At 34.7% G+C, this 25,754-nt stretch overlaps 1 protein-coding gene and 1 long non-coding RNA gene across 6 annotated transcripts in view; one reads left to right on the top strand and one right to left on the bottom strand.

Annotated features, from left to right (window-relative positions):
• Positions 1 to 25,754, bottom strand: part of LOC108036830 (probable cytosolic Fe-S cluster assembly factor GD17698) — a 38,646-nt gene that overhangs the window by 8,145 nt on the left and 4,747 nt on the right. The window contains exon 1 of one of the 3 annotated variants that reach the window (XM_050889993.1): positions 18,142 to 18,153. The exons of 1 other annotated variant lie outside the window; for it this stretch is intronic. The gene's annotated coding sequence lies outside the window, so the exon portion shown is untranslated. Of the gene's footprint in view, positions 1 to 12,649; positions 12,662 to 18,141; positions 18,154 to 25,754 lie in introns of those variants that run through there. One more of the 3 variants, XM_050889994.1, reaches the window with a different exon arrangement.
• LOC127011818 (uncharacterized) lies at positions 1,227 to 25,754 on the top strand. Of its 3 annotated transcripts, none has more exons than XR_007765197.1 (3): positions 1,227 to 1,270; positions 15,821 to 16,035; positions 25,063 to 25,754. It is a non-coding gene; the product is annotated as an uncharacterized LOC127011818 (long non-coding RNA). The 3 variants fall into 3 exon arrangements; XR_007765195.1 differs by lacking the exon at positions 1,227 to 1,270 and adding an exon at positions 8,126 to 8,169; XR_007765196.1 differs by lacking the exons at positions 1,227 to 1,270; positions 25,063 to 25,754 and adding exons at positions 8,126 to 8,169; positions 21,732 to 21,875.

The raw sequence follows: 25,754 nt of genomic DNA, 5'->3' as shown, positions 1-25,754 counted from the left end.
ATAAGAGTACCCCTATAAAAAGTCATAACGTTGCATTTAAAGCAGTTCAAATTTAAAAGGTTGTACTCACAACATTCATGAAAACAATCAATATCTGACTGTAAGTTAAATCCCGACGCTATATCATTATATTATAAACAAAGCTTAACGTCATCAGTATGCTTAAGGGAAGATCGTTAATAAACAAAGTAAACAGAAAAGGGCCCAAATACCTAACCTGAGGCACTCCAGATGTTACGTAGATTAATTTTGAAACAGCATTATTGAATATAACCCTCTGACCATTCAAGTAACTTGAAATACAAGTTAATTGATTACTACGAAACCCAAGCTGATCTAATTTGAATAAAAGAATAGAGTGGTTTACGGTTTCAAAGGCCTTACTAAAATCTGTATAAACATCTTCAGTCTGCATTTTTTTTATTAAGTCCATTTATTACAATAGATGTCAATTCAAGAAGGTTGGTGGTGGTCGATCTTCGCCTAACAAAACCATACTGACACGGTATAACGATATAAGCGTGGAACATAAATGTTGCAAATGAGAATGGATAATACGCTCAAATGCTATAGGAATCGAAGACAATTTAGAAAGAACTATATTTTAGGAAACCCCCCTCTCCCCCTTTTTTATGGAGTGGAATAATAAAAGAGTCCTTCCAGATAGTAGGAAAACTGAAATAGACAAATTAAAAAGTTTAAGAATCGGTTTACAATCAGTTAGCATTTAAATAGCCTCTTTCCACTGAAAACTATCCAGCTTACGTCATAAGTTTAACAGAGTGTTATTGTTATTTAAGGAACCCGCGAGCAAGCCATAGGAGTAAGCGGGAAGCAAATAGGCGATTAACGCTTTGCCTCTGATCTATAAGATATAAGACATGTAAACTAAAATTTTAAAATGGAAAGAAAAACACAGAAACCACGCCAAGGTGAAATAAATATATTCGTATGTGATTTGCTTCTTTGATTTCAAATTTATAATAATAAAATATTCCATAATAATAATATTCTATATGGTGAAGGCAGAGAAAGAAGAGGTAAAATCGGCCGCTCGCACAGAGAAAGCTGGAGAAGCCATCACCAGCCATTGCCAAGGTGCTGGGTTGGGACTTCCGGAATATCGAGAGTTGGAGCTGAGCAGAATGCGTAGGGAAGATCCTTCCCACTACAAATATACACAACAAAAGACACGTTTAACATTCATATTACATTTTTTTAATTCCTATACACCAACAGATTGTATTTGTATTTTTATACCCTTGCAGAGGTTATAATATTTTAGTCAGAAGTTTGCAATGCAGTGAACGAGACGTTTCCGACCCCATAAAGTATATACTTTCTTGATTAGCGTCACTAGACGAGTTGATCTAGCCATGTCCGTCCGTCTGTCTGTCCGTTTCTACGCAAACTAGTCTCTCAGTTTTAAAGCAACTGGGCTGAAACTTTCCCATAAGTCGTCTTTCTATTGCAGGTAGTGTAAAGGTCGGAACCAGCCATACCGGACAACTATATCTTTTAGCTCCGATGGGAACTATCAGGGAAAAAATTAAAAAATATATATATCTTTGGTGATTTAAAACTTATAACCTCCTTCGTTTGGAAATAACATTTTTGAATTGGTTTTGAATTTCGAATTAAATTTTATCAAAATCGGACGACTATATCATATAGCTGTCATAGGAACGATCGCAAAATTAGTGGTAAAATAATATAAAACAAATTATAGCTCTGGGGCTTTTTGACCTCTAAACAAAGATAATTGTTTAGAGGAGATGCTGTTTTGCAGCCTACTTCGGCCTGTTCTAATTAATTAAAATAAAAAGACCTAGCTTTCGTTTTGGAGATCGTGTACTTCGAAGTTTTAGTGCAAGACGAGAGAAGAGTATAGTAAGTGCTGTACAGTGTTTATTTCGACGTTTTACATGCGTACTGTTTAACTGGTGCTGTTAGCGCAACGCAGACGCTGCACAGCAGTTAGCAAACTTTAAGTTATATTTACAAACTGATAGTAAACGATGAAATTTAGGCGTTCTACTGCGAACAATCTTATAATATAATTTTTTATTTTTAATAAAAAACGGACTACTAAATGTAGATGTAAAAAAAAATGGTTTGAAAAAAGAATGAAATAATTTTTTTAATATCACCGAAGTCAGCAACAATCCTTAAAAATTTCACACGGTGTTATTAAAGTTGATTGTTTCTTATAACTGCAGGGGTATACAAACTTCGCCGAAGTGAACTTTCGTTTTTGTTTAAAATGTGTCCAATTAATATGTATGCATATTTCAAGTAACCCAGCTACATATATGGATGTTCGTACAATTAGCGTTGGTCTGTTAACCACGAAAGTGGAATGATCGAATTTGGAACATTGGGCTCTTCCTATTTATTAAAATGCTTAATATTTTAGAAAAAAATCTTTGGATCTATGTAGGTAGACCTCATGTTTTAAATATTGCAAATGGCATTTCGAAAATCGTGTCCTCGCTATTTTGTTAACTGCAATATAGACATAAACGGCATTTGGGAATGTTTTTATAAAATTTCTTAACAGAGGGAAAGAAAAGGAAATTATATTGAGACATCTGACATCTTTTTGCAGTCTAACTAATTAAGAAATGGGATAATTGGATAATTATGCATATGGACTTGCCCTACTAATCCAGTGCACACTGGCCCAATGCCCAATATTCTTGCATAAACTAGAAAAATAAAGCTACAGACTTGAAACTTGGCACACTATATATGTAGGTTTTATATATGCATAGTCTGCGCATTTTATTTTATGCCTTCCTTACCGCCCCATAGAAACTAATGCGCCATGGGACAAAAATTTACAAAATATTCATGAAAATTGGCCCAATATATCCAATAAATTTTAAATATTTATAAAATCACTTTAGTAAATATCCCCTTAACCCGAACTAAACAATGCATCTTGAACAATGTTATATATGTTGATGTACTTCGAAGAGTAAAAACAGGTGGCCAACGATACCAAGCACGTGTTTGTTAACCGCGGGGCCCTATTATCAATTTGGGCAAAAAATTCGACTTTGGGAGGTAGATACATAAAACAAATAGAGACGGGACACAGGAGGTAAGATTTTGTATAAAAATCGTAAAAAACATTGTTCTACGATTTGCAAGTGTAGGTAAATTAAGCAATTATAATCTGCTCTGGTAGGAAGGTAGCCTTACGTTTTAATCCCAGTTGAAACTACGAAGGGCAAAAAAAAAATTTTTTACCGACTCAATACGGACGATGCGCACTTGATATTGAGGACTCCAAACCGACGAACAAAATTCCAAAATAGGACGGACAAGGGAGGTAAATAATAATTTGGTCGTATAAGGGTCATCAAATTCTTTTGACCGACGCTTTATAAACCCAAGAACACTCATGGCTTTGTTAACAGTGGACATTATGTGACAGTCAAATTTAAATTTAGGGTCCAGAAGACACCTAAATCGTTAACTGAATATATGCGGGTCGAGAGGCGTATTTTTAAGAAAGTAACTGATAAACATAAGAGTACCCCTATAAAAAGTCATAACGTTGCATTTAAAGCAGTTCAAATTTAAAAGGTTGTACTCACAACATTCATGAAAACAATCAATATCTGACTGTAAGTTAAATCCCGACGCTATATCATTATATTATAAACAAAGCTTAACGTCATCAGTATGCTTAAGGGAAGATCGTTAATAAACAAAGTAAACAGAAAAGGGCCCAAATACCTAACCTGAGGCACTCCAGATGTTACGTAGATTAATTTTGAAACAGCATTATTGAATATAACCCTCTGACCATTCAAGTAACTTGAAATACAAGTTAATTGATTACTACGAAACCCAAGCTGATCTAATTTGAATAAAAGAATAGAGTGGTTTACGGTTTCAAAGGCCTTACTAAAATCTGTATAAACATCTTCAGTCTGCATTTTTTTTATTAAGTCCATTTATTACAATAGATGTCAATTCAAGAAGGTTGGTGGTGGTCGATCTTCGCCTAACAAAACCATACTGACACGGTATAACGATATAAGCGTGGAACATAAATGTTGCAAATGAGAATGGATAATACGCTCAAATGCTATAGGAATCGAAGACAATTTAGAAATACCTATATTTTAGGAAACCCCCCTCTCCCCCTTTTTTATGGAGTGGAATAATAAAAGAGTCCTTCCAGATAGTAGGAAAAACTGATGATGAAATAGACAAATTAAAAAGTTTAAGAATCGGTTTACAATCAGTTAGCATTTAAATAGCGTCTTTCCACTGAAAACTATCCAGCTTACGTCATAAGTTTAACAGAGTGTTATTGTTATTTAAGGAACCCGCGAGCAAACCATAGGAGTAAGCGGGAAGCAAATAGGCGATTAACGCTTTGCCTCTGATCTATAAGATATAAGACATGTAAACTAAAATTTTAAAATGGAAAGAAAAACACAGAAACCACGCCAAGGTAAAATAAATATATTCGTATGTGATTTGCTTCTTTGATTTCAAATTTATAATAATAAAATATTCCATAATAATAATATTCTATATGGTGAAGGCAGAGAAAGAAGAGGTAAAACCGGCCGCTCGCACAGAGAAAGCTGGAGAAGCCATCACCAGCCATTACCAAGGAGCTGGGTTGGGACTTCCGGAATATCGAGAGTTGGAGCTGAGCAGAATGCGTAGGGAAGATCCTTCCCACTACAAGTATACACAACAAAAGACACGTTTAACATTCATATTACATTTTTTTAATTCCTATACACCAACAGATTGTATTTGTATTTTTATACCCTTGCAGAGGTTATAATATTTTAGTCAGAAGTTTGCAACGCAGTGAACGAGACGTTTCCGACCCCATAAAGTATATATTTTCTTGATTAGCGTCACTAGACGAGTTGATCTAGCCATGTCCGTCCGTCTGTCCGTCCGTTTCTACGCAAACGAGTCTCTCAGTTTTAAAGCAACTGGGCTGAAACTTTCCCATAAGTCGTCTTTCTATTGCAGGTAGTGTTAAGGTCGGAACCAGCCAGATCGGACAACTATATCTTATAGCTCCGATGGGAACTATCAGGGAAAAAATTAAAAAATATATATATCTTTGGTGATTTAAAACTTATAACCTCCTTCGTTTGGAAATAACATTTTTGAATTGGTTTTGAATTTCGAATTAAATTTTATCAAAATCGGACGACTATATCATATAGCTGTCATAGGAACTATCGCAAAATTAGTGGAAAAATAATATAAAACAAATTATAGCTCTGGGGCTTACTGACCTCTAAACAAAGATAATTGTTTAGAGGAGATGCTGTTTTGCAGCCTACTTCGGCCTGTTCTAATTAATTAAAATAAAAAGACCTAGCTTTCGTTTTGGAGATCATGTACTTCGAAGTTTTAGTGCAAGACAAGAGAAGAGTATAGTAAGTGTTGTACAGAGTTTGTTTTCAAGGTTTTACATGCGTACTGTTTAACTGGTGCTGTTAGCGCAACACAGATGCTGCACAGCAGTTAGCAAACTTTAAGTTATATTTACAAACTGATAGTAAACGATGAAATTTAGGCGTTCTACTGCGAACAATCTTATAATAAAATTTTTTATTTTTAATAAAAAACGGACATCTAAATGTAGATGTAAAAAAAAATGGTTTGAAAAAAAGAATGAAATAATTTTTAATTTAAAAATTTCACACGGTGTTATTAAAGTTGATTGTTTCTTATAACTGCAGGGGTATACAAACTTCGCCGAAGTGAACTTTCGTTTTTGTTTAAAATGTGTCCAATTAATATGTATGCATATTTCAAGTAACCCAGCTACATATATGGATGTTCGTACAATTAGCGTTGGTCTGTTAACCACGAAAGTGGAATGATCGAATTTGGAACATTGGGCTCTTCTTATTTATTAAAATGCTTAATTGTTTAGAAAAAAATCTTTGGATCTATGTAGGTAGACCTCATGTTTTAAATATTGCAAATGGCATTTCGAAAATCGTGTCCTCGCTATTTTGTTAACTGCAATATAGACATAAACGGCATTTGGGAATGTTTTTATAAAATTTCTTAACAGAGGGAAAGAAAAGGAAATTATATTGAGACATCTGACATCTTTTTGCAGTCTAACTAATTAAGAAATGGGATAATTGGATAATTATGCATATGGACTTGCCCTACTAATCCAGTGCACACTGGCCCAATGCCCAATATTCTTGCATTAACTAGAAAAATAAAGCTACAGACTTGAAACTTGGCACACTATATATGTAGGTTTTATATATGCATAGTCTGCGCATTTTATTTTATACCTTCCTTTCCGCCCCATAGAAACTAATGCGCCATGGGACAAAAATTTACAAAACATTCATGAAAATTGGCCCAATATATCCAATAAATTTTAAATATTTATAAAATCACTTTAATCCGAACTTAACAATGCATCTTGAACAATGTTATATATGTTGATGTACTTCGAAGAGTAAAAACAAGTAGGCCAACGATTTACAAGTGTAGGTACATAAATTAAACAATTATAATCTACTCTGGTAGGAAGGTAGCCTTACGTTTTAATCCCAGTTGAAACTACGAAGGGCAAAAAAAAAAATTTTTTTACCGACTCAATACGGACGATGCGCACTTGATATTGAGGACTCCAAACCGACGAACAAAATTCCAAAATAGGACGGACAAGGGAGGTAAATAATAATTTGGTCGTATAAGGGTCTTAAAACTCTTTTGACCGACGCTGTATAAACCCAAGAACACCCATGGCTTTGTTAACAGTGGACATTATGTGACAGTCAAATTTAAATTTAGGGTCCAGAAGACACCTAAATCGTTAACTGAATATATGCGGGTCGAGAGGCGTATTTTTAAGAAAGTAACTGATAAACATAAGAGTACCCCTATAAAAAGTCATAACGTTGCATTTAAAGCAGTTCAAATTTAAAAGGTTGTACTCACAACATTCATGAAAACAATCAATATCTGACTGTAAGTTAAATCCCGACGCTATATCATTATATTATAAACAAAGCTTAACGTCATCAGTATGCTTAAGGGAAGATCGTTAATAAACAAAGTAAACAGAAAAGGGCCCAAATACCTAACCTGAGGCACTCCAGATGTTACGTAGATTAATTTTGAAACAGCATTATTGAATATAACCCTCTGACCATTCAAGTAACTTGAAATACAAGTTAATTGATTACTACGAAACCCAAGCTGATCTAATTTGAATAAAAGAATAGAGTGGTTTACGGTTTCAAAGGCCTTACTAAAATCTGTATAAACATCTTCAGTCTGCATTTTTTTTATTAAGTCCATTTATTACAATAGATGTCAATTCAAGAAGGTTGGTGGTGGTCGATCTTCGCCTAACAAAACCATACTGACACGGTATAACGATATAAGCGTGGAACATAAATGTTGCAAATGAGAATGGATAATACGCTCAAATGCTATAGGAATCGAAGACAATTTAGAAAGAACTATATTTTAGGAAACCCCCCTCTCCCCCTTTTTTATGGAGTGGAATAATAAAAGAGTCCTTCCAGATAGTAGGAAAACTGAAATAGACAAATTAAAAAGTTTAAGAATCGGTTTACAATCAGTTAGCATTTAAATAGCCTCTTTCCACTGAAAACTATCCAGCTTACGTCATAAGTTTAACAGAGTGTTATTGTTATTTAAGGAACCCGCGAGCAAGCCATAGGAGTAAGCGGGAAGCAAATAGGCGATTAACGCTTTGCCTCTGATCTATAAGATATAAGACATGTAAACTAAAATTTTAAAATGGAAAGAAAAACACAGAAACCACGCCAAGGTGAAATAAATATATTCGTATGTGATTTGCTTCTTTGATTTCAAATTTATAATAATAAAATATTCCATAATAATAATATTCTATATGGTGAAGGCAGAGAAAGAAGAGGTAAAATCGGCCGCTCGCACAGAGAAAGCTGGAGAAGCCATCACCAGCCATTGCCAAGGTGCTGGGTTGGGACTTCCGGAATATCGAGAGTTGGAGCTGAGCAGAATGCGTAGGGAAGATCCTTCCCACTACAAATATACACAACAAAAGACACGTTTAACATTCATATTACATTTTTTTAATTCCTATACACCAACAGATTGTATTTGTATTTTTATACCCTTGCAGAGGTTATAATATTTTAGTCAGAAGTTTGCAATGCAGTGAACGAGACGTTTCCGACCCCATAAAGTATATACTTTCTTGATTAGCGTCACTAGACGAGTTGATCTAGCCATGTCCGTCCGTCTGTCTGTCCGTTTCTACGCAAACTAGTCTCTCAGTTTTAAAGCAACTGGGCTGAAACTTTCCCATAAGTCGTCTTTCTATTGCAGGTAGTGTAAAGGTCGGAACCAGCCATACCGGACAACTATATCTTTTAGCTCCGATGGGAACTATCAGGGAAAAAATTAAAAAATATATATATCTTTGGTGATTTAAAACTTATAACCTCCTTCGTTTGGAAATAACATTTTTGAATTGGTTTTGAATTTCGAATTAAATTTTATCAAAATCGGACGACTATATCATATAGCTGTCATAGGAACGATCGCAAAATTAGTGGTAAAATAATATAAAACAAATTATAGCTCTGGGGCTTTTTGACCTCTAAACAAAGATAATTGTTTAGAGGAGATGCTGTTTTGCAGCCTACTTCGGCCTGTTCTAATTAATTAAAATAAAAAGACCTAGCTTTCGTTTTGGAGATCGTGTACTTCGAAGTTTTAGTGCAAGACGAGAGAAGAGTATAGTAAGTGCTGTACAGTGTTTATTTCGACGTTTTACATGCGTACTGTTTAACTGGTGCTGTTAGCGCAACGCAGACGCTGCACAGCAGTTAGCAAACTTTAAGTTATATTTACAAACTGATAGTAAACGATGAAATTTAGGCGTTCTACTGCGAACAATCTTATAATATAATTTTTTATTTTTAATAAAAAACGGACTACTAAATGTAGATGTAAAAAAAAATGGTTTGAAAAAAGAATGAAATAATTTTTTTAATATCACCGAAGTCAGCAACAATCCTTAAAAATTTCACACGGTGTTATTAAAGTTGATTGTTTCTTATAACTGCAGGGGTATACAAACTTCGCCGAAGTGAACTTTCGTTTTTGTTTAAAATGTGTCCAATTAATATGTATGCATATTTCAAGTAACCCAGCTACATATATGGATGTTCGTACAATTAGCGTTGGTCTGTTAACCACGAAAGTGGAATGATCGAATTTGGAACATTGGGCTCTTCCTATTTATTAAAATGCTTAATATTTTAGAAAAAAATCTTTGGATCTATGTAGGTAGACCTCATGTTTTAAATATTGCAAATGGCATTTCGAAAATCGTGTCCTCGCTATTTTGTTAACTGCAATATAGACATAAACGGCATTTGGGAATGTTTTTATAAAATTTCTTAACAGAGGGAAAGAAAAGGAAATTATATTGAGACATCTGACATCTTTTTGCAGTCTAACTAATTAAGAAATGGGATAATTGGATAATTATGCATATGGACTTGCCCTACTAATCCAGTGCACACTGGCCCAATGCCCAATATTCTTGCATAAACTAGAAAAATAAAGCTACAGACTTGAAACTTGGCACACTATATATGTAGGTTTTATATATGCATAGTCTGCGCATTTTATTTTATGCCTTCCTTACCGCCCCATAGAAACTAATGCGCCATGGGACAAAAATTTACAAAATATTCATGAAAATTGGCCCAATATATCCAATAAATTTTAAATATTTATAAAATCACTTTAGTAAATATCCCCTTAACCCGAACTAAACAATGCATCTTGAACAATGTTATATATGTTGATGTACTTCGAAGAGTAAAAACAGGTGGCCAACGATACCAAGCACGTGTTTGTTAACCGCGGGGCCCTATTATCAATTTGGGCAAAAAATTCGACTTTGGGAGGTAGATACATAAAACAAATAGAGACGGGACACAGGAGGTAAGATTTTGTATAAAAATCGTAAAAAACATTGTTCTACGATTTGCAAGTGTAGGTAAATTAAGCAATTATAATCTGCTCTGGTAGGAAGGTAGCCTTACGTTTTAATCCCAGTTGAAACTACGAAGGGCAAAAAAAAAATTTTTTACCGACTCAATACGGACGATGCGCACTTGATATTGAGGACTCCAAACCGACGAACAAAATTCCAAAATAGGACGGACAAGGGAGGTAAATAATAATTTGGTCGTATAAGGGTCATCAAATTCTTTTGACCGACGCTTTATAAACCCAAGAACACTCATGGCTTTGTTAACAGTGGACATTATGTGACAGTCAAATTTAAATTTAGGGTCCAGAAGACACCTAAATCGTTAACTGAATATATGCGGGTCGAGAGGCGTATTTTTAAGAAAGTAACTGATAAACATAAGAGTACCCCTATAAAAAGTCATAACGTTGCATTTAAAGCAGTTCAAATTTAAAAGGTTGTACTCACAACATTCATGAAAACAATCAATATCTGACTGTAAGTTAAATCCCGACGCTATATCATTATATTATAAACAAAGCTTAACGTCATCAGTATGCTTAAGGGAAGATCGTTAATAAACAAAGTAAACAGAAAAGGGCCCAAATACCTAACCTGAGGCACTCCAGATGTTACGTAGATTAATTTTGAAACAGCATTATTGAATATAACCCTCTGACCATTCAAGTAACTTGAAATACAAGTTAATTGATTACTACGAAACCCAAGCTGATCTAATTTGAATAAAAGAATAGAGTGGTTTACGGTTTCAAAGGCCTTACTAAAATCTGTATAAACATCTTCAGTCTGCATTTTTTTTATTAAGTCCATTTATTACAATAGATGTCAATTCAAGAAGGTTGGTGGTGGTCGATCTTCGCCTAACAAAACCATACTGACACGGTATAACGATATAAGCGTGGAACATAAATGTTGCAAATGAGAATGGATAATACGCTCAAATGCTATAGGAATCGAAGACAATTTAGAAAGACCTATATTTTAGGAAACCCCCCTCTCCCCCTTTTTTATGGAGTGGAATAATAAAAGAGTCCTTCCAGATAGTAGGAAAACTGAAATAGACAAATTAAAAAGTTTAAGAATCGGTTTACAATCAGTTAGCATTTAAATAGCCTCTTTCCACTGAAAACTATCCAGCTTACGTCATAAGTTTAACAGAGTGTTATTGTTATTTAAGGAACCCGCGAGCAAGCCATAGGAGTAAGCGGGAAGCAAATAGGCGATTAACGCTTTGCCTCTGATCTATAAGATATAAGACATGTAAACTAAAATTTTAAAATGGAAAGAAAAACACAGAAACCACGCCAAGGTGAAATAAATATATTCGTATGTGATTTGCTTCTTTGATTTCAAATTTATAATAATAAAATATTCCATAATAATAATATTCTATATGGTGAAGGCAGAGAAAGAAGAGGAAAAACCGGCCGCTCGCACAGAGAAAGCTGGGCGCACAGTATGTGTGAGTAATGGTAGTAGCTAGCGATATGGAAACCAGTGGATGTTTACATTGCGAACATGTAGCATAAAGACGAGTAAGTTGATCATAAAAATTTGCCGTAGTCAAATCGACACCAGAGGCGCCGAATATTTTTCAGTCCGATGTATGATAATTGTGCAAATGCATAATTCCCATCAACAATCGGCCTATCGGCCTGTCGATGAATCTACTGACTTTGATTGAATTGGGTCAGAACGCATCACTAAAAATAGTCTGAAAGTGTTGCTCAGGTATTCCTAATTTAAAATAATGCATTCTTCTGAAGCAACAACACAATTTATGACTAGAGTATTGCAGACTATGGTGGCCGTATCCACATCTTCTTTATTTGCAACATAATCACACACAAAATCAGACATTACGTGCGCTTTGAATCTACCAAAAAGTAGGCATTTATTGCTTAAAGTTGTTTACAACAAAAGCTTGAGCAATTATTTGCCTCTTGTGTTTGGGATTTTTTTGAATAGTTCCTGGCGGTCATGGTTGCCTTGACGATAATTTGAAAGGCTGGAGCCAATGGTTTCACCACTTTTATGCTGACTGACATTTCTATTGTCAGTGATAGAATTGAGAAAAGCCTTTAGAAACTTTGAGCCTAATTCCAGACTCTTTAAGTCCTAAACGCGCGGGAATATTGTTGAAATATTATGAGAGCGTCTCATCGGTCAGTGTTTGACAAATCTGGAATTTTGATGAAATATGATGAGAGCAGCTTTCCAGAGAGCGTTTGACGAATGTCGCGCAAAACAGACAAGGACAACTTCAGCTGACGTTGTTGTTGCTCTGTTGTGATGAGTGCAAATTAAATTCCTTGTATGAAGATAATTTAAAAAAATGCATTTTTTATTTTAAAACTCGGGTGTTAGGCCATTATATTTAAAACACAATTAAAACAAGAAATTTTTAATACTTGTGAACCGATCGCGGTCTCTGACAAAATAGGACTCACTCCTTTATTTTCAATCTAATCCAATGAACCTCAACGAGGAGCTTTTCTTCTTGAACTTTAGAACTTCAATTTAGAACTTCAAATTTAGATTAAAAGCTTAAGATGATACTGTCGCATTTCATTGTGAAATACAATAGCTTACCGATGCAATTCGATGGGAATTTGAAACGAAAAAGGCTCCACTGGTTGAGCTTCAAAGGGAAACTGATGTTTACTTTAATTTTTATTTGTTTAACTTAAGTAATACCCAGGTAATATTTCCAAAGATTTACATTTTTCTTGGTATATATCTTTGGTGATTTAAAACTTATAACCTCCTTCGTTTGGAAATAGCATTTTTGAATTGGTTTTGAATTTCGAATTAAATTTTATTAAAATCGGACGACTATATCATATAGCTGTCATAGGAACGATCGCAAAATTAGTGGAAAAATAATATAAAACAAATTATAGCTCTGGGGCTTTTTGACCTCTAAACAAAGATAATTGTTTAGAGGAGATGCTGTTTTGCAGCCTACTTCGGCCTGTTCTAATTAATTAAAATAAAAAGACCTAGCTTTCGTTTTGGAGATCGTGTACTTCGAAGTTTTAGTGCAAGACGAGAGAAGAGTATAGTAAGTGTTGTACAGTGTTTGTTTTCAAGGTTTTACATGCGTACTGTTTAACTGGTGCTGTTAGCGCAACACAGATGCTGCACAGCAGTTAGCAAACTTTAAGTTATATTTACAAACTGATAGAAAACGATGAAATTTTGGCGTTCTACTGCGAACAATCTTATAATATAATTTTTTATTTTTAATAAAAAACGGACTACTAAATGTAGATGTAAAAAAAAATGGTTTGAAAAAAGAATGAAATAATTTTTTTAATATCACCGAAGTCAGCAACAATCCTTAAAAATTTCACACGGTGTTATTAAAGTTGATTGTTTCTTATAACTGCAGGGGAATACAAACTTCGCCGAAGTGAACTTTCGTTTTTGTTTAAAATGTGTCCAATTAATATGTATGCATATTTCAAGTAACCCAGCTACATATATGGATGTTCGTACAATTAGCGTTGGTCTGTTAACCACGAAAGTGGAATGATCGAATTTGGAACATTGGGCTCTTTTTATTTATTAAAATGCTTAATATTTTAGAAAAAAAATCTTTGGATCTATGTAGGTAGACCTCATGTTTTAAATATTGCAAATGGCATTTCGAAAATCGTGTCCTCGCTATTTTGTTAACTGCAATATAGACATAAACGGCATTTGGGAATGTTTTTATAAAATTTCTTAACAGAGGGAAAGAAAAGGAAATTATATTGAGACATCTGACATCTTTTTGCAGTCTAACTAATTAAGAAATGGGATAATTGGATAATTATGCATATGGACTTGCCCTACTAATCCAGTGCACACTGGCCCAATGCCCAATATTCTTGCATAAACTAGAAAAATAAAGCTACAGACTTGAAACTTGGCACACTATATATATGTAGGTTTTATATATGCATAGTCTGCGCATTTTATTTTATGCCTTCCTTACCGCCCCATAGAAACTAATGCGCCATGGGACAAAAATTTACAAAATATTCATGAAAATTGGCCCAATATATCCAATAAATTTTAAATATTTATAAAATCACTTTAGTAAATATCCCCTTAACCCGAACTAAACAATGCATCTTGAACAATGTTATATATGTTGATGTACTTCGAAGAGTAAAAACAGGTGGCCAACGATACCAAGCACGTGTTTGTTAACCGCGGGGCCCTATTATCAATTTGGGCAAAAAATTCGACTTTGGGAGGTAGATACATAAAACAAATAGAGACGGGATACAGGAGGTAAGATTTTGTATAAAAATCGTAAAAAACATTGTTCTACGATTTGCAAGTGTAGGTAAATTAAGCAATTATAATCTGCTCTGGTAGGAAGGTAGCCTTACGTTTTAGTCCCAGTTGAAACTACGAAGGGCAAAAAAAAAATTTTTTACCGACTCAATACGGACGATGCGCACTTGATATTGAGGACTCCAAACCGACGAACAAAATTCCAAAATAGGACGGACAAGGGAGGTAAATAATAATTTGGTCGTATAAGGGTCATCAAATTCTTTTGACCGACGCTTTATAAACCCAAGAACACTCATGGCTTTGTTAACAGTGGACATTATGTGACAGTCAAATTTAAATTTAGGGTCCAGAAGACACCTAAATCGTTAACTGAATATATGCGGGTCGAGAGGCGTATTTTTAAGAATTTAACTGATAAACATAAGAGTACCCCTATAAAAAGTCATAACGTTGCATTTAAAGCAGTTCAAATTTAAAAGGTTGTACTCACAACATTCATGAAAACAATCAATATCTGACTGTAAGTTAAATCCCGACGCTATATCATTACATTATAAACAAAGCTTAACGTCATCAGTATGCTTAAGGGAAGATCGGTTATAAACAAAGTAAACAGAAAAGGGTCCAAATACCTATAATAGATGTCAATTCAAGACTTTTGGTGGTGGTCGATCTTCGCCTAACAAAACCATACTGACACGGTATAACGATATAAGCGTGGAACATAAATGTTGCAAATGAGAATGGATAATACGCTCAAATGCTATAGGAATCGAAGACAATTTAGAAATACCTATATTTTAGGAAACCCCCCTCTCCCCCTTTTTTATGGAGTGGAATAATAAAAGAGTCCTTCCAGATAGTAGGAAAAACTGATGATGAAATAGACAAATTAAAAAGTTTAAGAATCGGTTTACAATCAGTTAGCATTTAAATAGCCTCTTTCCACTGAAAACTATCCAGCTTACGTCATAAGTTTAACAGAGTGTTATTGTTATTTAAGGAACCCGCGAGCAAACCATAGGAGTAAGCGGGAAGCAAATAGGCGATTAACGCTTTGCCTCTGATCTATAAGATATAAGACATGTAAACTAAAATTTTAAAATGGAAAGAAAAACACAGAAACCACGCCAAGGTGAAATAAATATATTCGTATGTGATTTGCTTCTTTGATTTCAAATTTATAATAATAAAATATTTCATAATAATAATATTCTATATGGTGAAGGCAGAGAAAGAAGAGGAAAAGCCGGCCGCTCGCACAGAGAAAGCTGGAGAAGCCATCACCAGCCATTGCCAAGGTGCTGGGTTGGGATTTCCGGAATATCGAGAGTTGGAGTTGAGCAGAATGCGTAGGGAAGATCCTTCCCACTACAAGTATACACAACAAAAGACACGTTTAACATTCATATTACATTTTTTAATTCCTATACACCAACCTATTGTATTTGTATTTATACCCTTGCAGAGGTTATAATATTTTAGTCAGAAGTTTGCAACGCAGTGAACGAGACGTTTCCGACCCCATAAAGTATATACTTTCTTGATTAGCGTCACTAGACGAGTTGATCTAGCCATGTCCGTCCGTCTGTCCGTCCGTTTCTATGCAAACTAGTCTCTCAGTTTTAAAGCAACTGGGCTGAAACTTTCCCATAAGTGGTCTTTCTATTGCAGGTAGTGTAAAGGTCGGAACCAGCCAGATCGGACAACTATATCTTATAGCTTAGTCAATATTACCATTCACCAAATGAGAGAGAATCAAATGGTTAGGATACTTTTATGAAGCTCAAGAAATGGTAGGTGAACAAGCCTACATTGCAGTTTGTACATGCGACAGGGTCTAACAACCATGGGTGATGAGAAGGGATTCCAAGTAAGAGCCGCATAATCTAGTTTTAGATCGCACAAATGCAAAGTTTGGTGTAGGGATCCGTGAATAGTGGTGCGTTACGTTTCACAATTCCGAACATGGCATAGGCCCTGGGCATGATATAATCTAAGTGTGCTGCGAACCTACATTTCAAGTCAAACACACCTAGATCCAAGGATTCCTGCCAAGGTCCCAGGTCCCCTCAGGAAGGCCAGACGTTGCCAAATAGGAATCGGAGAATTTTCCATTAATATTAATTCTATAAAGACGATGGTATAAATATGATTTTTTCCAGTTTAGTAATGTCGAATGTATACCCGAGCAGACCAGTTTTAGATCACTAAAACTAAAACTATTAGATCAAACTCGCATTGGGAAGTGGCAAGGTACACTTGCTCCGCCTTTGTCCGCATTTAACGAATTATTCTTGCGTTCCCAATGTTTTAGGCCCGCAAATTGCCTCCAGTAAAGTCGTGATTCTAATATAGAATTTATCATGCAGACTAGGATTGACGCATTCCTGAAGTTTCCTAGATACTTTTAGTAAAGAGTAACTAGTTGTTAAGATCGGAGCCAATGTCGCAGATTGTCATGCGAAACAGGCAATGACAACTCCAGCTGATGTCGTTGTTGCTCTGATTGTGATGAAAAGCTTACTTAGGGCGGTAATCTTGATAGAATCTGGTGACACGGCCTCTCCAATGAGCGTTCAATGAACGTCAGACAAAACAGAAAACAAAGAATGTAGCTGATGATGTTTTTGATGTGGGAGTGGCGGGCGCACAGTATGTGTGAGTAATGGTAGTAGCTAGCGATATGGAAACCAGTGGATGTTTACATTGCGAACATGTAGCATAAAGACGAGTAAGTTGATCATAAAAATTTGCCGTAGTCAAATCGACATCAGAGGCGCCGAATATTTTTCAGTCCGATGTATGATAATTGTGCAAATGCATAATTCCCATCAACAATCGGCCTATCGGCCTGTCGATGAATCTACTGACTTTGATTGAATTGGGTCAGAACGCATCACTAAAAATAGTCTGAAAGTGTTGCTCAGGTATTCCTAATTTAAAATAATGCATTCTTCTGAAGCAACAACACAATTTATGACTAGAGTATTGCAGACTATGGTGGCCGTATCCACATCTTCTTTATTTGCAACATAATCACACACAAAATCAGACATTACGTGCGCTTTGAATCTACCAAAAAGTAGGCATTTATTGCTTAAAGTTGTTTACAACAAAAGCTTGAGCAATTATTTGCCTCTTGTGTTTGGGATTTTTTTGAATAGTTCCTGGCGGTCATGGTTGCCTGGACGATAATTTGAAAGGCTGGAGCCAATGGTTTCACCACTTTTATGCTGACTGACATTTCTATTGTCAGTGATAGAATTGAGAAAAGCCTTTAGAAACTTTGAGCCTAATTCCAGACTCTTTAAGTCCTAAACGCGCGGGAATATTGTTGAAATATTATGAGAGCGTCTCATCGGTCAGTGTTTGACAAATCTGGAATTTTGATGAAATATGATGAGAGCAGCTTTCCAGAGAGCGTTTGACGAATGTCGCGCAAAACAGACAAGGACAACTTCAGCTGACGTTGTTGTTGCTCTGTTGTGATGAGTGCAAATTAAATTCCTTGTATGAAGATAATTTAAAAAAATGCATTTTTTATTTTAAAACTCGGGTGTTAGGCCATTATATTTAAAACACAATTAAAACAAGAAATTTTTAATACTTGTGAACCGATCGCGGTCTCTGACAAAATAGGACTCACTCCTTTATTTTCAATCTAATCCAATGAACCTCAACGAGGAGCTTTTCTTCTTGAACTTTAGAACTTCAATTTAGAACTTCAAATTTAGATTAAAAGCTTAAGATGATACTGTCGCATTTCATTGTGAAATACAATAGCTTACCGATGCAATTCGATGGGAATTTGAAACGAAAAAGGCTCCACTGGTTGAGCTTCAAAGGGAAACTGATGTTTACTTTAATTTTTATTTGTTTAACTTAAGTAATACCCAGGTAATATTTCCAAAGATTTACATTTTTCCTGGTATATATCTTTGGTGATTTAAAACTTATAACCTCCTTCGTTTGGAAATAGCATTTTTGAATTGGTTTTGAATTTCGAATTAAATTTTATTAAAATCGGACGACTATATCATATAGCTGTCATAGGAACGATCGCAAAATTAGTGGAAAAATAATATAAAACAAATTATAGCTCTGGGGCTTTTTGACCTCTAAACAAAGATAATTGTTTAGAGGAGATGCTGTTTTGCAGCCTACTTCGGCCTGTTCTAATTAATTAAAATAAAAAGACCTAGCTTTCGTTTTGGAGATCGTGTACTTCGAAGTTTTAGTGCAAGACGAGAGAAGAGTATAGTAAGTGTTGTACAGTGTTTGTTTTCAAGGTTTTACATGCGTACTGTTTAACTGGTGCTGTTAGCGCAACACAGATGCTGCACAGCAGTTAGCAAACTTTAAGTTATATTTACAAACTGATAGAAAACGATGAAATTTTGGCGTTCTACTGCGAACAATCTTATAATATAATTTTTTATTTTTAATAAAAAACGGACTACTAAATGTAGATGTAAAAAAAAATGGTTTGAAAAAAGAATGAAATAATTTTTTTAATATCACCGAAGTCAGCAACAATCCTTAAAAATTTCACACGGTGTTATTAAAGTTGATTGTTTCTTATAACTGCAGGGGTATACAAACTTCGCCGAAGTGAACTTTCGTTTTTGTTTAAAATGTGTCCAATTAATATGTATGCATATTTCAAGTAACCCAGCTACATATATGGATGTTCGTACAATTAGCGTTGGTCTGTTAACCACGAAAGTGGAATGATCGAATTTGGAACATTGGGCTCTTCTTATTTATTAAAATGCTTAATATTTTAGAAAAAAAATCTTTGGATCTATGTAGGTAGACCTCATGTTTTAAATATTGCAAATGGCATTTCGAAAATCGTGTCCTCGCTATTTTGTTAACTGCAATATAGACATAAACGGCATTTGGGAATGTTTTTATAAAATTTCTTAACAGAGGGAAAGAAAAGGAAATTATATTGAGACATCTGACATCTTTTTGCAGTCTAACTAATTAAGAAATGGGATAATTGGATAATTATGCATATGGACTTGCCCTACTAATCCAGTGCACACTGGCCCAATGCCCAATATTCTTGCATAAACTAGAAAAATAAAGCTACAGACTTGAAACTTGGCACACTATATATATGTAGGTTTTATATATGCATAGTCTGCGCATTTTATTTTATGCCTTCCTTACCGCCCCATAGAAACTAATGCGCCATGGGACAAAAATTTACAAAATATTCATGAAAATTGGCCCAATATATCCAATAAATTTTAAATATTTATAAAATCACTTTAGTAAATATCCCCTTAACCCGAACTAAACAATGCATCTTGAACAATGTTATATATGTTGATGTACTTCGAAGAGTAAAAACAGGTGGCCAACGATACCAAGCACGTGTTTGTTAACCGCGGGGCCCTATTATCAATTTGGGCAAAAAATTCGACTTTGGGAGGTAGATACATAAAACAAATAGAGACGGGATACAGGAGGTAAGATTTTGTATAAAAATCGTAAAAAACATTGTTCTACGATTTGCAAGTGTAGGTAAATTAAGCAATTATAATCTGCTCTGGTAGGAAGGTAGCCTTACGTTTTAATCCCAGTTGAAACTACGAAGGGCAAAAAAAAAATTTTTTACCGACTCAATACGGACGATGCGCACTTGATATTGAGGACTCCAAACCGACGAACAAAATTCCAAAATAGGACGGACAAGGGAGGTAAATAATAATTTGGTCGTATAAGGGTCTTAAAATTCTTTTGACCGACGCTGTATAAACCCAAGAACACCCATGGCTTTGTTAACAGTGGACATTATGTGACAGTCAAATTTAAATTTAGGGTCCAGAAGACACCGGGTCGAGAGGCGTATTTTTAAGAAAGTAACTGATAAACATAAGAGTACCCCTATAAAAAGTCATAACGTTGCATTTAAAGCAGTTCAAATTTAAAAGGTTGTACTCACAACATTCATGAAAACAATCAATATCTGACTGTAAGTTAAATCCCGACGCTATATCATTATATTATAAACAAAGCTTAACGTCATCAGTATGCTTAAGGGAAGATCGTTAATAAACAAAGTAAACAGAAAAGGGCCCAAATACCTAACCTGAGGCACTCCAGATGTTACGTAGATTAATTTTGAAACAGCATTATTGAATATAACCCTCTGACCATTCAAGTAACTTGAAATACAAGTTAATTGATTACTACGAAACCCAAGCTGATCTAATTTGAATAAAAGAATAGAGTGGTTTACGGTTTCAAAGGCCTTACTAAAATCTGTATAAACATCTTCAGTCTGCATTTTTTTTATTAAGTCCATTTATTACAATAGATGTCAATTCAAGAAGGTTGGTGGTGGTCGATCTTCGCCTAACAAAACCATACTGACACGGTATAACGATATAAGCGTGGAACATAAATGTTGCAAATGAGAATGGATAATACGCTCAAATGCTATAGGAATCGAAGACAATTTAGAAATACCTATATTTTAGGAAACCCCCCTCTCCCCCTTTTTTATGGAGTGGAATAATAAAAGAGTCCTTCCAGATAGTAGGAAAAACTGATGATGAAATAGACAAATTAAAAAGTTTAAGAATCGGTTTACAATCAGTTAGCATTTAAATAGCGTCTTTCCACTGAAAACTATCCAGCTTACGTCATAAGTTTAACAGAGTGTTATTGTTATTTAAGGAACCCGCGAGCAAACCATAGGAGTAAGCGGGAAGCAAATAGGCGATTAACGCTTTGCCTCTGATCTATAAGATATAAGACATGTAAACTAAAATTTTAAAATGGAAAGAAAAACACAGAAACCACGCCAAGGTAAAATAAATATATTCGTATGTGATTTGCTTCTTTGATTTCAAATTTATAATAATAAAATATTCCATAATAATAATATTCTATATGGTGAAGGCAGAGAAAGAAGAGGTAAAACCGGCCGCTCGCACAGAGAAAGCTGGAGAAGCCATCACCAGCCATTACCAAGGAGCTGGGTTGGGACTTCCGGAATATCGAGAGTTGGAGCTGAGCAGAATGCGTAGGGAAGATCCTTCCCACTACAAGTATACACAACAAAAGACACGTTTAACATTCATATTACATTTTTTTAATTCCTATACACCAACAGATTGTATTTGTATTTTTATACCCTTGCAGAGGTTATAATATTTTAGTCAGAAGTTTGCAACGCAGTGAACGAGACGTTTCCGACCCCATAAAGTATATATTTTCTTGATTAGCGTCACTAGACGAGTTGATCTAGCCATGTCCGTCCGTCTGTCCGTCCGTTTCTACGCAAACGAGTCTCTCAGTTTTAAAGCAACTGGGCTGAAACTTTCCCATAAGTCGTCTTTCTATTGCAGGTAGTGTTAAGGTCGGAACCAGCCAGATCGGACAACTATATCTTATAGCTCCGATGGGAACTATCAGGGAAAAAATTAAAAAATATATATATCTTTGGTGATTTAAAACTTATAACCTCCTTCGTTTGGAAATAACGTTTTTGAATTGGTTTTGAATTTCGAATTAAATTTTATCAAAATCGGACGACTATATCATAGGAACTATCGCAAAATTAGTGGAAAAATAATATAAAACAAATTATAGCTCTGGGGCTTACTGACCTCTAAACAAAGATAATTGTTTAGAGGAGATGCTGTTTTGCAGCCTACTTCGGCCTGATCTAATTAATTAAAATAAAAAGACCTAGCTTTCGTTTTGGAGATCATGTACTTCGAAGTTTTAGTGCAAGACAAGAGAAGAGTATAGTAAGTGTTGTACAGAGTTTGTTTTCAAGGTTTTACATGCGTACTGTTTAACTGGTGCTGTTAGCGCAACACAGATGCTGCACAGCAGTTAGCAAACTTTAAGTTATATTTACAAACTGATAGTAAACGATGAAATTTAGGCGTTCTACTGCGAACAATCTTATAATAAAATTTTTTATTTTTAATAAAAAACGGACATCTAAATGTAGATGTAAAAAAAAATGGTTTGAAAAAAAGAATGAAATAATTTTTAATTTAAAAATTTCACACGGTGTTATTAAAGTTGATTGTTTCTTATAACTGCAGGGGTATACAAACTTCGCCGAAGTGAACTTTCGTTTTTGTTTAAAATGTGTCCAATTAATATGTATGCATATTTCAAGTAACCCAGCTACATATATGGATGTTCGTACAATTAGCGTTGGTCTGTTAACCACGAAAGTGGAATGATCGAATTTGGAACATTGGGCTCTTCTTATTTATTAAAATGCTTAATTGTTTAGAAAAAAATCTTTGGATCTATGTAGGTAGACCTCATGTTTTAAATATTGCAAATGGCATTTCGAAAATCGTGTCCTCGCTATTTTGTTAACTGCAATATAGACATAAACGGCATTTGGGAATGTTTTTATAAAATTTCTTAACAGAGGGAAAGAAAAGGAAATTATATTGAGACATCTGACATCTTTTTGCAGTCTAACTAATTAAGAAATGGGATAATTGGATAATTATGCATATGGACTTGCCCTACTAATCCAGTGCACACTGGCCCAATGCCCAATATTCTTGCATTAACTAGAAAAATAAAGCTACAGACTTGAAACTTGGCACACTATATATGTAGGTTTTATATATGCATAGTCTGCGCATTTTATTTTATACCTTCCTTTCCGCCCCATAGAAACTAATGCGCCATGGGACAAAAATTTACAAAACATTCATGAAAATTGGCCCAATATATCCAATAAATTTTAAATATTTATAAAATCACTTTAATCCGAACTTAACAATGCATCTTGAACAATGTTATATATGTTGATGTACTTCGAAGAGTAAAAACAAGTAGGCCAACGATTTACAAGTGTAGGTACATAAATTAAGCAATTATAATCTACTCTGGTAGGAAGGTAGCCTTACGTTTTAATCCCAGTTGAAACTACGAAGGGCAAAAAAAAAAAATTTTTTTACCGACTCAATACGGACGATGCGCACTTGATATTGAGGACTCCAAACCGACGAACAAAATTCCAAAATAGGACGGACAAGGGAGGTAAATAATAATTTGGTCGTATAAGGGTCTTAAAATTCTTTTGACCGACGCTGTATAAACCCAAGAACACCCATGGCTTTGTTAACAGTGGACATTATGTGACAGTCAAATTTAAATTTAGGGTCCAGAAGACACCGGGTCGAGAGGCGTATTTTTAAGAAAGTAACTGATAAACATAAGAGTACCCCTATAAAAAGTCATAACGTTGCATTTAAAGCAGTTCAAATTTAAAAGGTTGTACTCACAACATTCATGAAAACAATCAATATCTGACTGTAAGTTAAATCCCGACGCTATATCATTATATTATAAACAAAGCTTAACGTCATCAGTATGCTTAAGGGAAGATCGTTAATAAACAAAGTAAACAGAAAAGGGCCCAAATACCTAACCTGAGGCACTCCAGATGTTACGTAGATTAATTTTGAAACAGCATTATTGAATATAACCCTCTGACCATTCAAGTAACTTGAAATACAAGTTAATTGATTACTACGAAACCCAAGCTGATCTAATTTGAATAAAAGAATAGAGTGGTTTACGGTTTCAAAGGCCTTACTAAAATCTGTATAAACATCTTCAGTCTGCATTTTTTTTATTAAGTCCATTTATTACAATAGATGTCAATTCAAGAAGGTTGGTGGTGGTCGATCTTCGCCTAACAAAACCATACTGACACGGTATAACGATATAAGCGTGGAACATAAATGTTGCAAATGAGAATGGATAATACGCTCAAATGCTATAGGAATCGAAGACAATTTAGAAATACCTATATTTTAGGAAACCCCCCTCTCCCCCTTTTTTATGGAGTGGAATAATAAAAGAGTCCTTCCAGATAGTAGGAAAAACTGATGATGAAATAGACAAATTAAAAAGTTTAAGAATCGGTTTACAATCAGTTAGCATTTAAATAGCGTCTTTCCACTGAAAACTATCCAGCTTACGTCATAAGTTTAACAGAGTGTTATTGTTATTTAAGGAACCCGCGAGCAAACCATAGGAGTAAGCGGGAAGCAAATAGGCGATTAACGCTTTGCCTCTGATCTATAAGATATAAGACATGTAAACTAAAATTTTAAAATGGAAAGAAAAACACAGAAACCACGCCAAGGTAAAATAAATATATTCGTATGTGATTTGCTTCTTTGATTTCAAATTTATAATAATAAAATATTCCATAATAATAATATTCTATATGGTGAAGGCAGAGAAAGAAGAGGTAAAACCGGCCGCTCGCACAGAGAAAGCTGGAGAAGCCATCACCAGCCATTACCAAGGAGCTGGGTTGGGACTTCCGGAATATCGAGAGTTGGAGCTGAGCAGAATGCGTAGGGAAGATCCTTCCCACTACAAGTATACACAACAAAAGACACGTTTAACATTCATATTACATTTTTTTAATTCCTATACACCAACAGATTGTATTTGTATTTTTATACCCTTGCAGAGGTTATAATATTTTAGTCAGAAGTTTGCAACGCAGTGAACGAGACGTTTCCGACCCCATAAAGTATATATTTTCTTGATTAGCGTCACTAGACGAGTTGATCTAGCCATGTCCGTCCGTCTGTCCGTCCGTTTCTACGCAAACGAGTCTCTCAGTTTTAAAGCAACTGGGCTGAAACTTTCCCATAAGTCGTCTTTCTATTGCAGGTAGTGTTAAGGTCGGAACCAGCCAGATCGGACAACTATATCTTATAGCTCCGATGGGAACTATCAGGGAAAAAATTAAAAAATATATATATCTTTGGTGATTTAAAACTTATAACCTCCTTCGTTTGGAAATAACGTTTTTGAATTGGTTTTGAATTTCGAATTAAATTTTATCAAAATCGGACGACTATATCATAGGAACTATCGCAAAATTAGTGGAAAAATAATATAAAACAAATTATAGCTCTGGGGCTTACTGACCTCTAAACAAAGATAATTGTTTAGAGGAGATGCTGTTTTGCAGCCTACTTCGGCCTGATCTAATTAATTAAAATAAAAAGACCTAGCTTTCGTTTTGGAGATCATGTACTTCGAAGTTTTAGTGCAAGACAAGAGAAGAGTATAGTAAGTGTTGTACAGAGTTTGTTTTCAAGGTTTTACATGCGTACTGTTTAACTGGTGCTGTTAGCGCAACACAGATGCTGCACAGCAGTTAGCAAACTTTAAGTTATATTTACAAACTGATAGTAAACGATGAAATTTAGGCGTTCTACTGCGAACAATCTTATAATAAAATTTTTTATTTTTAATAAAAAACGGACATCTAAATGTAGATGTAAAAAAAAATGGTTTGAAAAAAAGAATGAAATAATTTTTAATTTAAAAATTTCACACGGTGTTATTAAAGTTGATTGTTTCTTAT

Source organism: Drosophila biarmipes, unplaced genomic scaffold, assembly GCF_025231255.1.
Source record: "Drosophila biarmipes strain raj3 unplaced genomic scaffold, RU_DBia_V1.1 ptg000012l, whole genome shotgun sequence".
NCBI classification, from domain to species: Eukaryota; Metazoa; Arthropoda; class Insecta; order Diptera; family Drosophilidae; genus Drosophila; species Drosophila biarmipes.
Note: the sequence above shows the minus strand (reverse complement) of the source record. Positions and strands in the feature narration are given on the sequence as shown.